The following is a 12,549-nucleotide window of genomic DNA, read 5'->3' as shown; positions in this document are numbered from 1 at the left end:
TCCCCACTGCTGTCAGACTCCACAACAAAGACTTTTGCAGCTGATCAAACCCTCACACGTGCAATAAGACTGCTATATGTGCAATTCTTGTACAATTCTTCTTCTGACGAAGTTGTACTTTTGTATTTTCTTACTCAGTTGTATATAGCATTTGTATTTCTATTTTATTCTATTGTATATATTATTCTATTCTATTGTATTGTATATAGTATTTTATTTTATTTTATTGCATTCCAGTGTTTTCTAATTTCTTCTACATAACTTTTCACTTTTGCTGTAACAAAACAAATTTCCCACCTGTGGGACTAATAAAGGTCATCTTATCTTATCTTATGCTATGGCTGTCAAACTGTTAAGAAATGGGAAGAGATGCTTTTGTGACAGGGTGCTGGTAATAAACTGCCTGAAGATAAAATCTAAAATTGTTTCTTTGCTAAGTTTTCCATTATCTGTAGACACAACACTGGTTGAATTTGGTAAAAAAAAAAAAAATTGGTCCATTTTTTTTATTATCTTTGAATGATTCAAAGGTCTGTAAGTGGACAGGGTCTAAGGCAGTTTGGTTATGAAAACAATGTCTGTGCGTGATGTCTGTTTATGGCTTAAGGCCTCCACTGAATTGTTTACTGTGCTTCACACAGCCTGATAAGGAGCAGTGGTACAGAGTGAAAATGATGAATTAACGGTGTGAGCCTTATTTCGGAGCGCCACATTGTTGTGAGTGAGATTTAATTGAAGGAGGAACACAATGAAAAAAAGAAAAAAAGGGGCCAGCCCTTGGATTTACGTAAGCATCTCGCGTGTATTTAACACAATTGCCTCAGGCTTTAAAGATCTGTACGAAATTCTGGTTTCCAGTGTGAGAGAAAAAGCCATGCAGTTATTAGAGCTAGGTTAATTGATGATTCTAAATTATCCATGAATGTAAGGGTAAACGGCTGTTTGTTTCTATCTGATAGACTGGTCGGCTGTCCGGGGTGTACCCTGCCGGGGAACCTATCACTTCAGGGTTATTTCCCGGCCCTGCTGTCACCAGGATAAAGATAGGGGGATGGTAGTTGTTGTAGACCCATTAAATTTTTATGGTAACCAGGATCTAGACTTTGTTGAACTGTATGCAATGTGAAGATAACATGTAGTATTTAAGTGACCAAGTAGTATTTGGATAAAAGTTATTTCATTTCATTTTATTTATTTATTTCACACTTGGTACAACAGATCAAACAAACCAACCACACTTTCTATTAGTGATGGCCCGCTTGAAGCTGACGCTCCGGAGCGTGTGTCGAAAAAAACAACACACTGGTTCAGAAGCACTGTGTCGAGGCTTGCGTCGTTTGGCAAAAGTCACGTGACCAGTGACGTCCGAAGCTTCATTACGCACGTAACTGCTTCGGTACCTGATTCAAACAGATATAAGGAAGTGAATCATCCACGGGATTCGTGGAGTGTGTTGATGGTGACAGATAGCGACGAGGTGATCATTCCACTGACAGATATGGAGCCAGCGAGGAAGAGAGGACGTTCTGGCGTGTGGGAATATTTTGAGTTGATTTTGCTCAATTCATTTTATCTGCCGAAGTGAAAAACTTGAAATGTCCAAAATCATGTTTTCATAATGTAAATATCATTACAGCATATGACTTCAGGAACACTTCCATGTGAATTAAAGCTAATGAAGACTACAAAAATGTATTTGACACTATACGTACATTACATTGCTACACAGTTTAGAAAATCATTTTGTTTATTGTTTTTAGGTGATAGTCTGCAGGACCCAGGAATACCTGCATATCTACCAACTTGCAGTGTAGTTCCTGCACTCCACAGCCTCTTCTGTTCCATGCAAGTGGATTTTCTCCAGGGCAGGAGAAACTATTTCTAAGAAAAGAAACAGACTCAGCCAGCGCACAGTAACACTAATCCTCTTTTTAAATGTAAATAACAAAAGGGCTACCTTACATTGATCATGTTTTTACTTTGCAAGTTCTTGATTAGGGGTGGGTTTTGATTATCGCTTTTCTGATTACAATCCATGCTAAATTGAATAAAGTGATATTGATTCATTAAAATCCCGTGTCGATTTGTAAATTAACGTTATTATGCCTGAAACGCCAGCATCTCAGGTTAAACCTCACAACATGTCGTCAAACACCATGCAGCTAAAACAGTAACTGGGAGCAGGTTTACGGATTCTGCATACAAACGTGAACACAGAGCGCGGACCCGACGCGTCAGAGTCAGATTTTGATGTGTCGTCGGGTCCGCGCTGTGTTTGCCTCTTTTTTTCCCCGCTGGCTTCTGCAGCTGCAGGTTTCATAACTCTCTGTTTACATCTCTAATTAAGTCTCACATGTGTCAGCTTTCTTTTAATAGATACGAAATTATGGATATATACTGTTAAATGATCAGACTTGTAATATTTCTGACTGAGGCAAAACTTTCCAGATTCCAATCAAATTGAATCGGATCCTGTATCGAATCAAAATGATTCTACAAATCAGTGACGATGCAGCCGTACTCAGCTTCCTAAGCATTTTCCCTTTCCAGTTCACAATCAATCCCACCCCTAGGTCAAAAATATGTATAGGACAATTGGCCTCATCTAATATTTTGTATGAACCTGTCCAGCTGTCCAGTGATTAAACGACAAAGTAGATGGAGGCAGGACTTCACAGCAGGGGCATACTCCATAATGTGCTGTGCATTATCATATGTATATTATATATATTGCTCACTTATTGTATTTACCAACATCAAGGAGTTATGAGCAAAGAAAGGCCACCATAGTGCATGTTTAAATAGGGAAAGTTTATTGATCAAAATGTATTACGCAAATACGCATTACATTTTTTTCAGCCCCCCAATCGAGAAAACAAAACCAATTACATGTTCAAAGCAACGGAACGGTGGCCCAATATCAGAGAGAACTCCACTCTTGAGTGAGCAGTGATAATTGAGCAGTCCGTTTTATTTTGCAGATTCAAGCTGCTCTTCAAAATTTTCACCACCAGATGTCACCGGAGAGGACTGTGTTGAAAAGCTTCGAGTAATGAACCGTTTTTCAATACAAGCTTCAGTGCTTCGGAAAGCTTCATTTGGCCATCACTACTTTCTATCAATAAAGCACTACAACCATGTGTGAAAAGGAGCAGGAAGAAGAAAATATTCTTATTAAACCCTGCCCCCTATCTACACTGAAAAAAATGCAATAGGGTGGTTGTTGAATCTGCATAGAATTACTTCATATATCCAGCATGACTAATTTAAATTTCACATCTAAACATATTTTTGTCTTTTAATTTTCACATATTCTTTAAGAATATTCATTCTTTTAGAACAAATCATGTTGAAAAGAAACAAGTTAGTCGTGTTTTATCCTCAAGCTCCGCCCCCTGGAAAGGAAAAATCGGCTGCACTGTCCGCCATTTTTGTCTCTCGCTTTGGAAAATCTACTACCATCTGGAGTTTTACACTTGAAGGTAAATAGGATTTTAAAGCTAACACACCAGTGAGAAAGAGTGTAGACCCTTTATATATGTGGACTTTTACTGGGGTGTTGTCATTTTACAGGTATGTGGGCTGTTTATCGAAAACCATGAAAGGCCAATGTTAGCTAGCTCCAGTTAGCTAATGGTAACCGAAATTATGCGATAAGCAAATTAGTAATTAACATATATAATGTGAGTTAATATTGTTTGTATATTCTTTCAGTCTAAATTACCAGACTATTACAAACTTGCATCGGTGTCTGTAGTAAGTGGTGGTACCAGCAGTGTCTTAACCATTAAACAAGCTAATGTAGGGCTGGGATATGACTAGTTTGTTGAAACATGTCTGCTGCCAATGTGACTGCTCACACACGGTAACATTACCAGCACATAGCCACAGCCGCTAAAAACATGCTGAAAGGTCAATCTAGCTTCTGTAGTCAGCAGCTGGAAGACTCAACACAGACCCAAGATTCAGTGTAACGGTTATCTAAATGTTGTGTGTCCTGTTTGTAAGCCCAGAAAAAGAAATTAAATAAAATGACGACCTTGAGCTTCAAGCTAATGTAAGCGTAATGCTATAGCATAAAGCAACTAATGCAATGATGACGTTGTTAAATTAGTAAAAATACAGTAAATATGTCCAACATGAATCAGTTATATTTTTGGTCTAAACATAATTAAGTCTCACGCCTTTCACTTGTTTTAGAAGGATGTTCAGTCTTTTAAAACCAGTCATATCAAAATAACAGAAAATAGTTACGTTTTCTGTTGAAACTCCACCCCCCAGGGCGTGTTCTGCGAGGGAAAATTCACTGTGGCGGTCCGCCATTTTTTGTCGTTGCTTCGTTTACGTTTGGTGCTGAGCTTTACTTTGTCGAGGTAAACTGAAAACTACATGTTTGAGAGGAAACGAAGAGAACATCCATTATATGGGGAAGTTTTTCTCATGAATTGCTGTTGAGCAACATAATGGAAAAAACAAGTCATTCCTTAAGTTAACTAACGATAATGCTAGCTTAAGCTGCAGGACAATATTATGTGCATTAGCTTTTTTTCAGTGTGTGCCCAGTCACATCCGCTTGTTTTTTCTCAGTGAATACAGACTAACAAACTCGTGTCCATTTAGTTTAGTTTTAGTTAAACAGTTAAATAAGCTAGTTTGCCATGGGGTGGGCTCTGTGGGGGGGGGGGGGGGGGGGGGGGGGTGAAGATTTGCATATGTTATCTCACATTCTGTAAGGTAAATTTTCTGGAAAGGTCAAATTAACTAATTTAACTAAGTATTAATGAAAGACCTTGATGTGTATATGACAATAATAGATGTAGTTTCTGGGTCATTTGGCAGAACTGCAAAATGGCCAGAAGGAGGCAACTGCTGTGGTTGCAAACAGGCTTTGGGTGGTATGGAAGTAAGAGCAACTATGGAACTGCTCAGCAACATGGGACCCATAGCTAATAAATAGTAATATGACAAAAAATAACAACTTTGTGTGGATGTAACCTTGTGAGATTTGAGATTTTGACAGCATTTTTATGTGACAACTTCTCTTTTTAGATAAATGCAGAGTTTAAGCGCATTACCACCATGCCACTGCAGTCCAGATTACTCTCGCATATAGATGTGCTATCTGACAAACTCATAAAGGTCTTCAAAAGGCGAGGAGGACAAATAGGAAGAAGACTGCAGAACATTCTGGAGCCCACGGCCCAGGTAAGAAAAAAATAATTTGTGTATACACTCTAGGGAAAATAATAATTTTAACAAAATGCTGCTTGTCACTCTATGCCAGGAGTATGTTGAAAATCACCTGGGATTTTCACAATTTACCATGGGTGCGTTTTTTTTTCTTCTTTTACCTGCATTAGAACTATGTGTGGAGTTCATAGTTGAACACCTCTCTATGCTCTGACAGTATTCTGCTTCTTTGCATGGAGATTTCACTTCATGCATTACCTTTTTAAGCATTCTGAGGACTCAAATCACATGCTGTAATGAATCCATTTTTGTTCACCTAATGTGTTAATGTTAACATTTTTTGGAATAGTGACACAGATTGAAATAAGATTTGGTATAATGTTCTTTGACCAGTGTTCTGTTTAATTAAATTTTGGAATTCTGCATTTTCTAGGCCACAGATGAAGCCATTATCCAACGATCTAATAAGGAAACAACCATGGGAATTTACATCATAAAGTCAAGAGATGCCAATGGCAGCCCTGAGGACATCGGGATAGTCCTTGAAGGCCAGAGAGTCTGGCAGGATTTGGATAACTATACCCTAGCAGCTGCAATGCTGTTTGGACTAATGTACACTTTGAACCTCACCTACCCACTGGAAAAGTATACCTTCGAGGTATTATAGAAACTGGTTATGGAGCTCAAAAGGAACAGCCTTTCAAAGAAGGCCCAGGTTCTCAGGACCAGACTGTACGATTGAACAGTTTTCCAGTTATGATGTGGGAACAACATGTTTACCTCTTCGAATATATACCATCCTTTCTTTTAAGCCAGCACTGGTAAAGTTGCAGTACATAGTGAAACTTATTTTTCTGGCACTTTTCAACTTGGGGCCTTTATTACTGCAGTTTTCACTTTTCAAGCCATGGCTCTTTTAAAAAAAATTTCAAACTTTGAATGTCCATTTTTCTCAATGGAAATGGTGCCTTGCACCAATTTCACCAATTTGCAATTTTGTTCCCAAGGTGCACCACTACAAACAGATTGCATCGTCTAGTATTAGTGATTGTGATGTTTAGTGATAGAAGCAAGCCAATACTAATCAGTTTAGGTCTCTTGGTTTTGTGCCTGTGGGTTATAATGTTATTTTAAGTCTCTTCTTTGTGTTATTTTAATAATTACACCCCTGTTGCCATATTACCTTATGGCTCTTACATTTAAAAAACTATTTTTTACATAAGCGCGATGTCATAAGGCCCCACAATGTTGAATTCAGGTTCCAGCAGATAACTTTGAGGTATGTTGTGGAATGTTTTTCAAGAGATGCATTGTACAAATATGACCCATGAATTGAAAGTCCATTGTTACAACTGTGTAGTATTTTCAAAAATACAGGTCATTGTTCAAAAATGTTTTGCTTATTTCTTTGATTGAGAGAAAGTGTACAGTACATACAGTAAGATCAGCCTTAATTTAGTTTTATTTATTGAACACTCAATTATATATTAGATTATATATTATATATTAGAAATTTGTTATAAAATAAAATAAGCTTACCATAAAATTGTCTTGTCAATATAACACATAGTAGTCCAATACAATTAACACAAAAAGTTCATGTCTGATAAACAAGTGGTTTCTATAAATATTTGACCGGAATGAAAAACATAACAACAACATAAAAAAGTCATGTTCGTGTTACCAGAAAAATGTGTGCAGGTATAACATAAAAAACTAAGGTTAACCAAACATAACTTAATTTCATGCAACCGATTACAATGATTTTTTTTATGTTTATCCCACTGATTATTTTTTTCAGTATACATTCCAACTTATATTACAAGTGGGCACCAAAAATCAGGGAACAAACTAACATTAACATTTATCTCCAGTCCTAACCCAAACCAAACAACAAATTTACAATCAGAATATACCACTCCACATAGTAACAAGGAGAAAAATAAAATTAAAATAAATAAAACAAAAAATTATAATGGATCCATTTTCAATGAACTCCAATTTCATTCGCATTCTTCATATTGAGTTATCATTTTAAGCATGTAACACTTTTTAAAACAATGTAAACTTATACAATTCTTTAAATTATAATGAAGAGGATAAAAGTTATTGAATAGTGTTGAAATAAACTGACAGAATTGAAGGATTAAAATATTCCAACAGCTCAACTTACTCCATCTGAACATGTTTCAATCGTGTTTTATGAACACAAAATGCACAGGTTTACTAAACATGAAAAGGTGTTGATTTAACTCAGTTGTTTAAGTTTCTGCCAAAGCAAAACATTTGTGTGCAACCAGTGTCCACTATTGAATCAAGTAAATCCAACATGTTTTTTCAGTGCAAAAAGGAGTTACAGTACCTGTATTCCTACACAATATTGTCCCGGGAGCGAGAAAAACTTTCTGGTGAAGTTTTGGTTGATTTTTGGGTTTTGCTTGACACTAGCTTTATTTTATCAGTGAGGTTTGGATTGTTTTCTTTCTCTAAGAGAGAGGAAGATGGTTTTATGCTTGGACATGTTTGCAATGGGCCCCAGTATTTGTTATTATATGAGTATTTTATTGGTTACGTTTGTTTTTGCTTTTGTTACAGTGCACTGAAATAAGAACATCTGAGAGGTGTGATCCACCGGTGGTGATATTTTGGTATTTTGTGAGTTCCTGATTTAACAAATCAGCTCTTTAATCCAGGCCTGAGAGATTGAACTTTAAAGCGCTATAAAATATTCTTACTGGAAACAGTCGCAACGTATTTTTCTCCATGATTGTAATGGGCTCTGGAGAAATTCACTTATATGGGACATTGATCACATGAGAAGTCCTGAGCCTAAAAGGATTGCAGCGAGTCAATCCAGTCCAAAAAACAAGGAACTGTTTTCCTTTAAAATGATGACGTCATCTTGCTGGTGATGGAGGCTCGAATAGGTTGCGCGTGAGACTCCATTATCAGCAATACCTGGTATGAATGTGTGTGGATGTATGCATGTGACTGGCCTGTGATGGACTGACGACTAAAAGTTTTAACTGACTTGATACTGAGAAAAAAACGGTACTGACTTTAGGATTAGTAAATGTCCACAAACAATTCACCCAGCCTGTAAAAGAAGGGTGGATGTTTTGTCTTGCTTTGTTTTGTTTTTACAGGAACAGAAGGATGACAGAGACTAAAGGAGGAGGCTGTAGCTTCACATGAGTGTGAACTGCAGACTTAACCCTTTGGTTGCTAATTTTGAGTTACTGATGTTTGCATTAAGAAAAGTGTGTTTTAGTAGCTGTGTTTCGATTAATGTATCACAGTATATTGTTGGGAAGGTTAAATGCTAAAGTGAAGAAAAGCTTTGATTTCACTCATGACTGAACATGTTATTATTAACCATAGCGGGCCACTGTAAAAAGTCAATTAACTGTTATAGAGGGGGGGAAAAAAAGCCAAAAAACTCTATTAATATCTATGGATAACAGGGAAATGGTAGGCTTGTCACATTCAAAATGGAGATATGTAATAATAAACACTGGTCCCCGTTTTTTAGGTGCTTTCTTGAAATAGTCAGCAATTTAAAAGTAGGATAGAACCGACAGGGGCGTGTGATAGGAGGTGGTGCTGCACAAGAACAAGACCAAAATAAAGAAAAATTATTGTGTTTAGCTTTGATAAATTCAAATTAAAATGTACCATTACACTCAGAGGATCAATATGAAATCAAATATATGCTAATTTTGTATGAAGTACATGACTGATAACTGTTCTGTCCTGAGCTTTTGTTTTTACAGCACCCACTTGACCACACCAACAGTTTCTCGCCACCAAAAGGGAATACTTGCAAAGAATAGGGAGGAATATCATCAACACTGGGAAAGGTAAGCCCCGAAGGGGTGATGACACCATAAATTTCACTTTCATTTTTCAAACATGAAAAATTCTTCAAACATTTAGAGACAGAGTGGATAAACATAATGTCGCAAACCACATAAGGATGGAGAGTTGGAATCGATAAGATGGTGAAATAACACGCAGTAAAATGTTGATCATGTTGATTATGTTTATTCCAGTGTGCAGAGCAAGGTTATTATCATTAACGAAAACTAACGAAATAACGAAAACTAGAAGTGAAAAAACATTTTCGTTAACGAAAAAAAAAAAAAAAAAGGAAAACTAACTAAAACTGTAATGAGTGTTCACAAAACTAACTAAAATTAACTGAATTTATATCAAAATGTGTTTAGTTTTCATTGATGTGTGCGTGTCCTACAATAGTCAAGGGTGAAAATGAAGTTTAGTTTCCAGATTTTTTCTTGCCGTCTCATTATGCCAGCAGGTGGCAGCACGTTAGTCGAGTCGTCTGTGTTGCTGCTCCGTCCACGCGCAGAATCATGTCAGGAAAAGTCGGGAGAAAGCGCCAGAGTCCAATTTGGGATTACTTTGAATATGACTGTGTTTTGGATAAAGCAAGTGTCTTGTAGTGGAAAGAGACAAATTATGAGGGACATTTATAAAGGGAAAAAATCCCACAAACCTTAAAGTGCACTTGAAAAGGTCACACAAGAAGGCTAACCCAGCTTACCTTGAAAAGGTAAGGGAGCACACTCAACCCTCATCCCCAGAAACAGAAGCTAACTCCATGCAAGGCAGCGTGATGCATCCCGAGACAACAGGACGGGGACATCTACATAACTGTGTGAGTCAATTGCCTTCAAAAAGTTTATCAATTGACTTGAACCAAAATTACGAAAACCTGGTGCTGCAAGAGTTAATAGTCTCAATACCCAAGGATAAGCAGAAGAGCATGACTGATGATGAAACTGAGATTTTGTTACACTTAATTTTTGCAAACACAACTAAAAATATAACTGAAACTAATCGGAACTAAACTGAAACTAAGGATTTTCAACAAAAAAAAAAAAGAAACTAAACTAAACTAGCCAACAATTGATAAAAACTAATTAAAACTGATATAAATTCGAAAATCTGAAGTCGAAACTAAATAAAAATAAAAACTAATGAAAATTGCAAAACTGTTAAAAGCCTGTTCCAGACTAAGATGGCGTTGGACATCTTCAGGGCGGAAAAGGGTTGGTGTGACCAAGGTGTGGTTTGGCTTGTTGTGTGTATATTTCAAGATGATATGGCTCTGGATGGACCAGTTACCAGGGCATGGAAGGAGGACGGACTCATTAAATAAGGAGAAGGAATTTTCTGGGATTGGAGATCCTCTGGGTGAGTGGTTGACTAAAAGCATGCATAAAATAAAAGCTATTTTTCATTATTGATTGGTAATAGATTGATAATTGGCCACATTTACAGCTGTATTGACTTGTTGTGGACTTCATGTTTAAGCACTCTAATTAACAGATTGGAAATAGTGACATTAAAGGACAAGTATGCAGCGCCACTCTGTCAGATGCCAGTGACGGTGGGGCTCAGTGATGAATCAGGTGAGCTGGATTCATGGCTGAATCAAAACAAAGCTTCCCCTGCTGTGGTCAGTAAGGGAAAGACAGGGGGAAATATAATTTAAAAGAGGCATTTATAAACGTCTATGTGTGAAGTTTATTAACGGGATAAAAGGGGGTGTTTTACTATTATTTCAGCATCAGCATTATCGTTACATCAGAATCATATAACAAGCATTGCGTTAAACATTGCTTGAAGCTATTGACATTACATTAACATTTGTATTACAGTGATTGTTATAACCTCAGGTTAATCTTCTATTTACAGGTGTCAGGATAATCATATGATCTTTCATTGCAGGTGTAACCATGATCATCTTTATACATATTGCAGTTTGTTGCTCATTATAGAGTTGTGCTCAAGTTAATAAGGGTTAAAAGCTACAGTCAGCGCGATGTTTGGCTGATCTATGGACTGGAGTGACTTCGAGCATAGAAGGCCGCACGCGCTTACATAACACCGATGTCATGCTTTTCTTTGTGATCTTTTATTCAGTTATATCTTTTGCTAAGTTTTAAGTAGTGGCAGTTGATTAAACAACATTCATTTAATTTTACATACCTGATTCAGAGCATTACACACAGATCAACTTAACAATCTGCAAAACCTTGTAGCTGCAATGTTGTGTCTCCATAAGGGACAGTTGGCTCCAGGAGATAAGTGGGAGTCAGTGCCTGTCCTCGAGAAGGAGAGAATGTTCCTTTGCTGTGTCAACAAGTTCATATTCCAGTGAAGTTCATATTAATACAGGTTTTGTTTCATGGCAATTCTGCGGACGCAGGCTCTGGGCGGAGCCAGGAGTTGAACAGATCTAACATGACAATTAAATTGACTTCATTCCCTGGCACCGGATGACAGGACTGGAGCAACGACACTGGATAGGAGAAGGTCTCATGCTTTCTAAGATATGAGGTCACTAACCTTTTTTTTAAATTTTCTAGCTCCGTTGATTTGACACATGGGAATGTGTCAAACAAGGGGGGAAGTTGAGTTTTAACATCAAACAAGGGTTATATGAACATTTTTATGACTTCATTTGTGTTTTAATAACTTAGGTATAGTAAAGCTTAAGCTAATAGTGACCCAAAAGGTTTCTGGACTTTTTTAGAGAATCAGTGAGAAGCATAAATCATTATTTCCATGTTTAAGCGTTAATCATTGGAATGAACTGAATAGCGTTTAGAAGATAAAATGCCTGTGTTCATGAGAAGCTGAGTACCACACTGGAGAGGAAACCGTGGGACCGTAGGCAGAAGGAAACACATGATTTTTGTGAAAACGGGGGGCAGATGTTAGAATTAAAAATGGCTAATTTGTTTTTGATGTCTTTTGTTAAAATGAGGGGTTTTAATAATTTTCAGACACACCTTGCAAATGTGCTTATACAGTAATGAGTTGGCACTCGGTCTTTTGAAGGTCATAAGCTTCGTTCGGCGTGATGGTCCGGACTGATAAAGTGTAGGAAATGCCTTGAGTGCAGAGGGCTAAATGCAAACACGCTTACACACACATAGGATATGATTGGAATGAGTCCCTGGGACATTCTGAATATTCTAAACCAGGGGTGCCCAATCCCGGTCCTCGAGAGCTACCGTCCTGCAGCTTTTAGATGCATCCTTGTTCCCACACACCCGAATCAATTGAATGGCTTGTTATCAGGCCTTTGCCAAACACGATGGCATGCTGAAGAGGTAATCAAACCATTTGATTCAGCTGTGTTGGAGTAGGGATGCATCTAAAAGCTGCAGGATAGTAGCTCTCGAGGACTGGGATTGGGCAGCCCTGTTCTAAACCAATTCTGAATCGCCAGAAGATCAGTAGATAACAACATTAGATTATTAGAGCTAGGAAGAGAGGTGTTTTGGTTTTCTGTCTCTTACAGAGGAAGGAACAGACACCAGACGA

General features: G+C 37.5%; 1 long non-coding RNA gene across 3 annotated transcripts; it reads left to right on the top strand.

Annotated features, from left to right (window-relative positions):
- The first annotated feature begins 3,235 nt into the window (after positions 1-3,235).
- On the top strand, positions 3,236-6,576 carry LOC308410586. Of its 3 annotated transcripts, none has more exons than XR_013974204.1 (3): positions 3,236-3,482; positions 5,050-5,205; positions 5,624-6,575. It is a non-coding gene; the product is annotated as an uncharacterized lncRNA (long non-coding RNA). The 3 variants fall into 3 exon arrangements; XR_013974202.1 differs by having other exon boundaries at positions 3,447-3,573; positions 5,624-6,576; XR_013974203.1 differs by lacking the exon at positions 3,236-3,482 and adding an exon at positions 4,283-4,373 and having other exon boundaries at positions 5,624-6,576.
- Positions 6,577-12,549: the final 5,973 nt, after the last annotated feature.

Source organism: Rhamphochromis sp. 'chilingali', assembly GCF_963969265.1.
Source record: "Rhamphochromis sp. 'chilingali' genome assembly, chromosome: 14".
In the NCBI taxonomy this organism is placed as follows: Eukaryota; Metazoa; Chordata; class Actinopteri; order Cichliformes; family Cichlidae; genus Rhamphochromis; species Rhamphochromis sp. 'chilingali'.
This window is presented reverse-complemented; position numbering and strand designations above follow the sequence as displayed.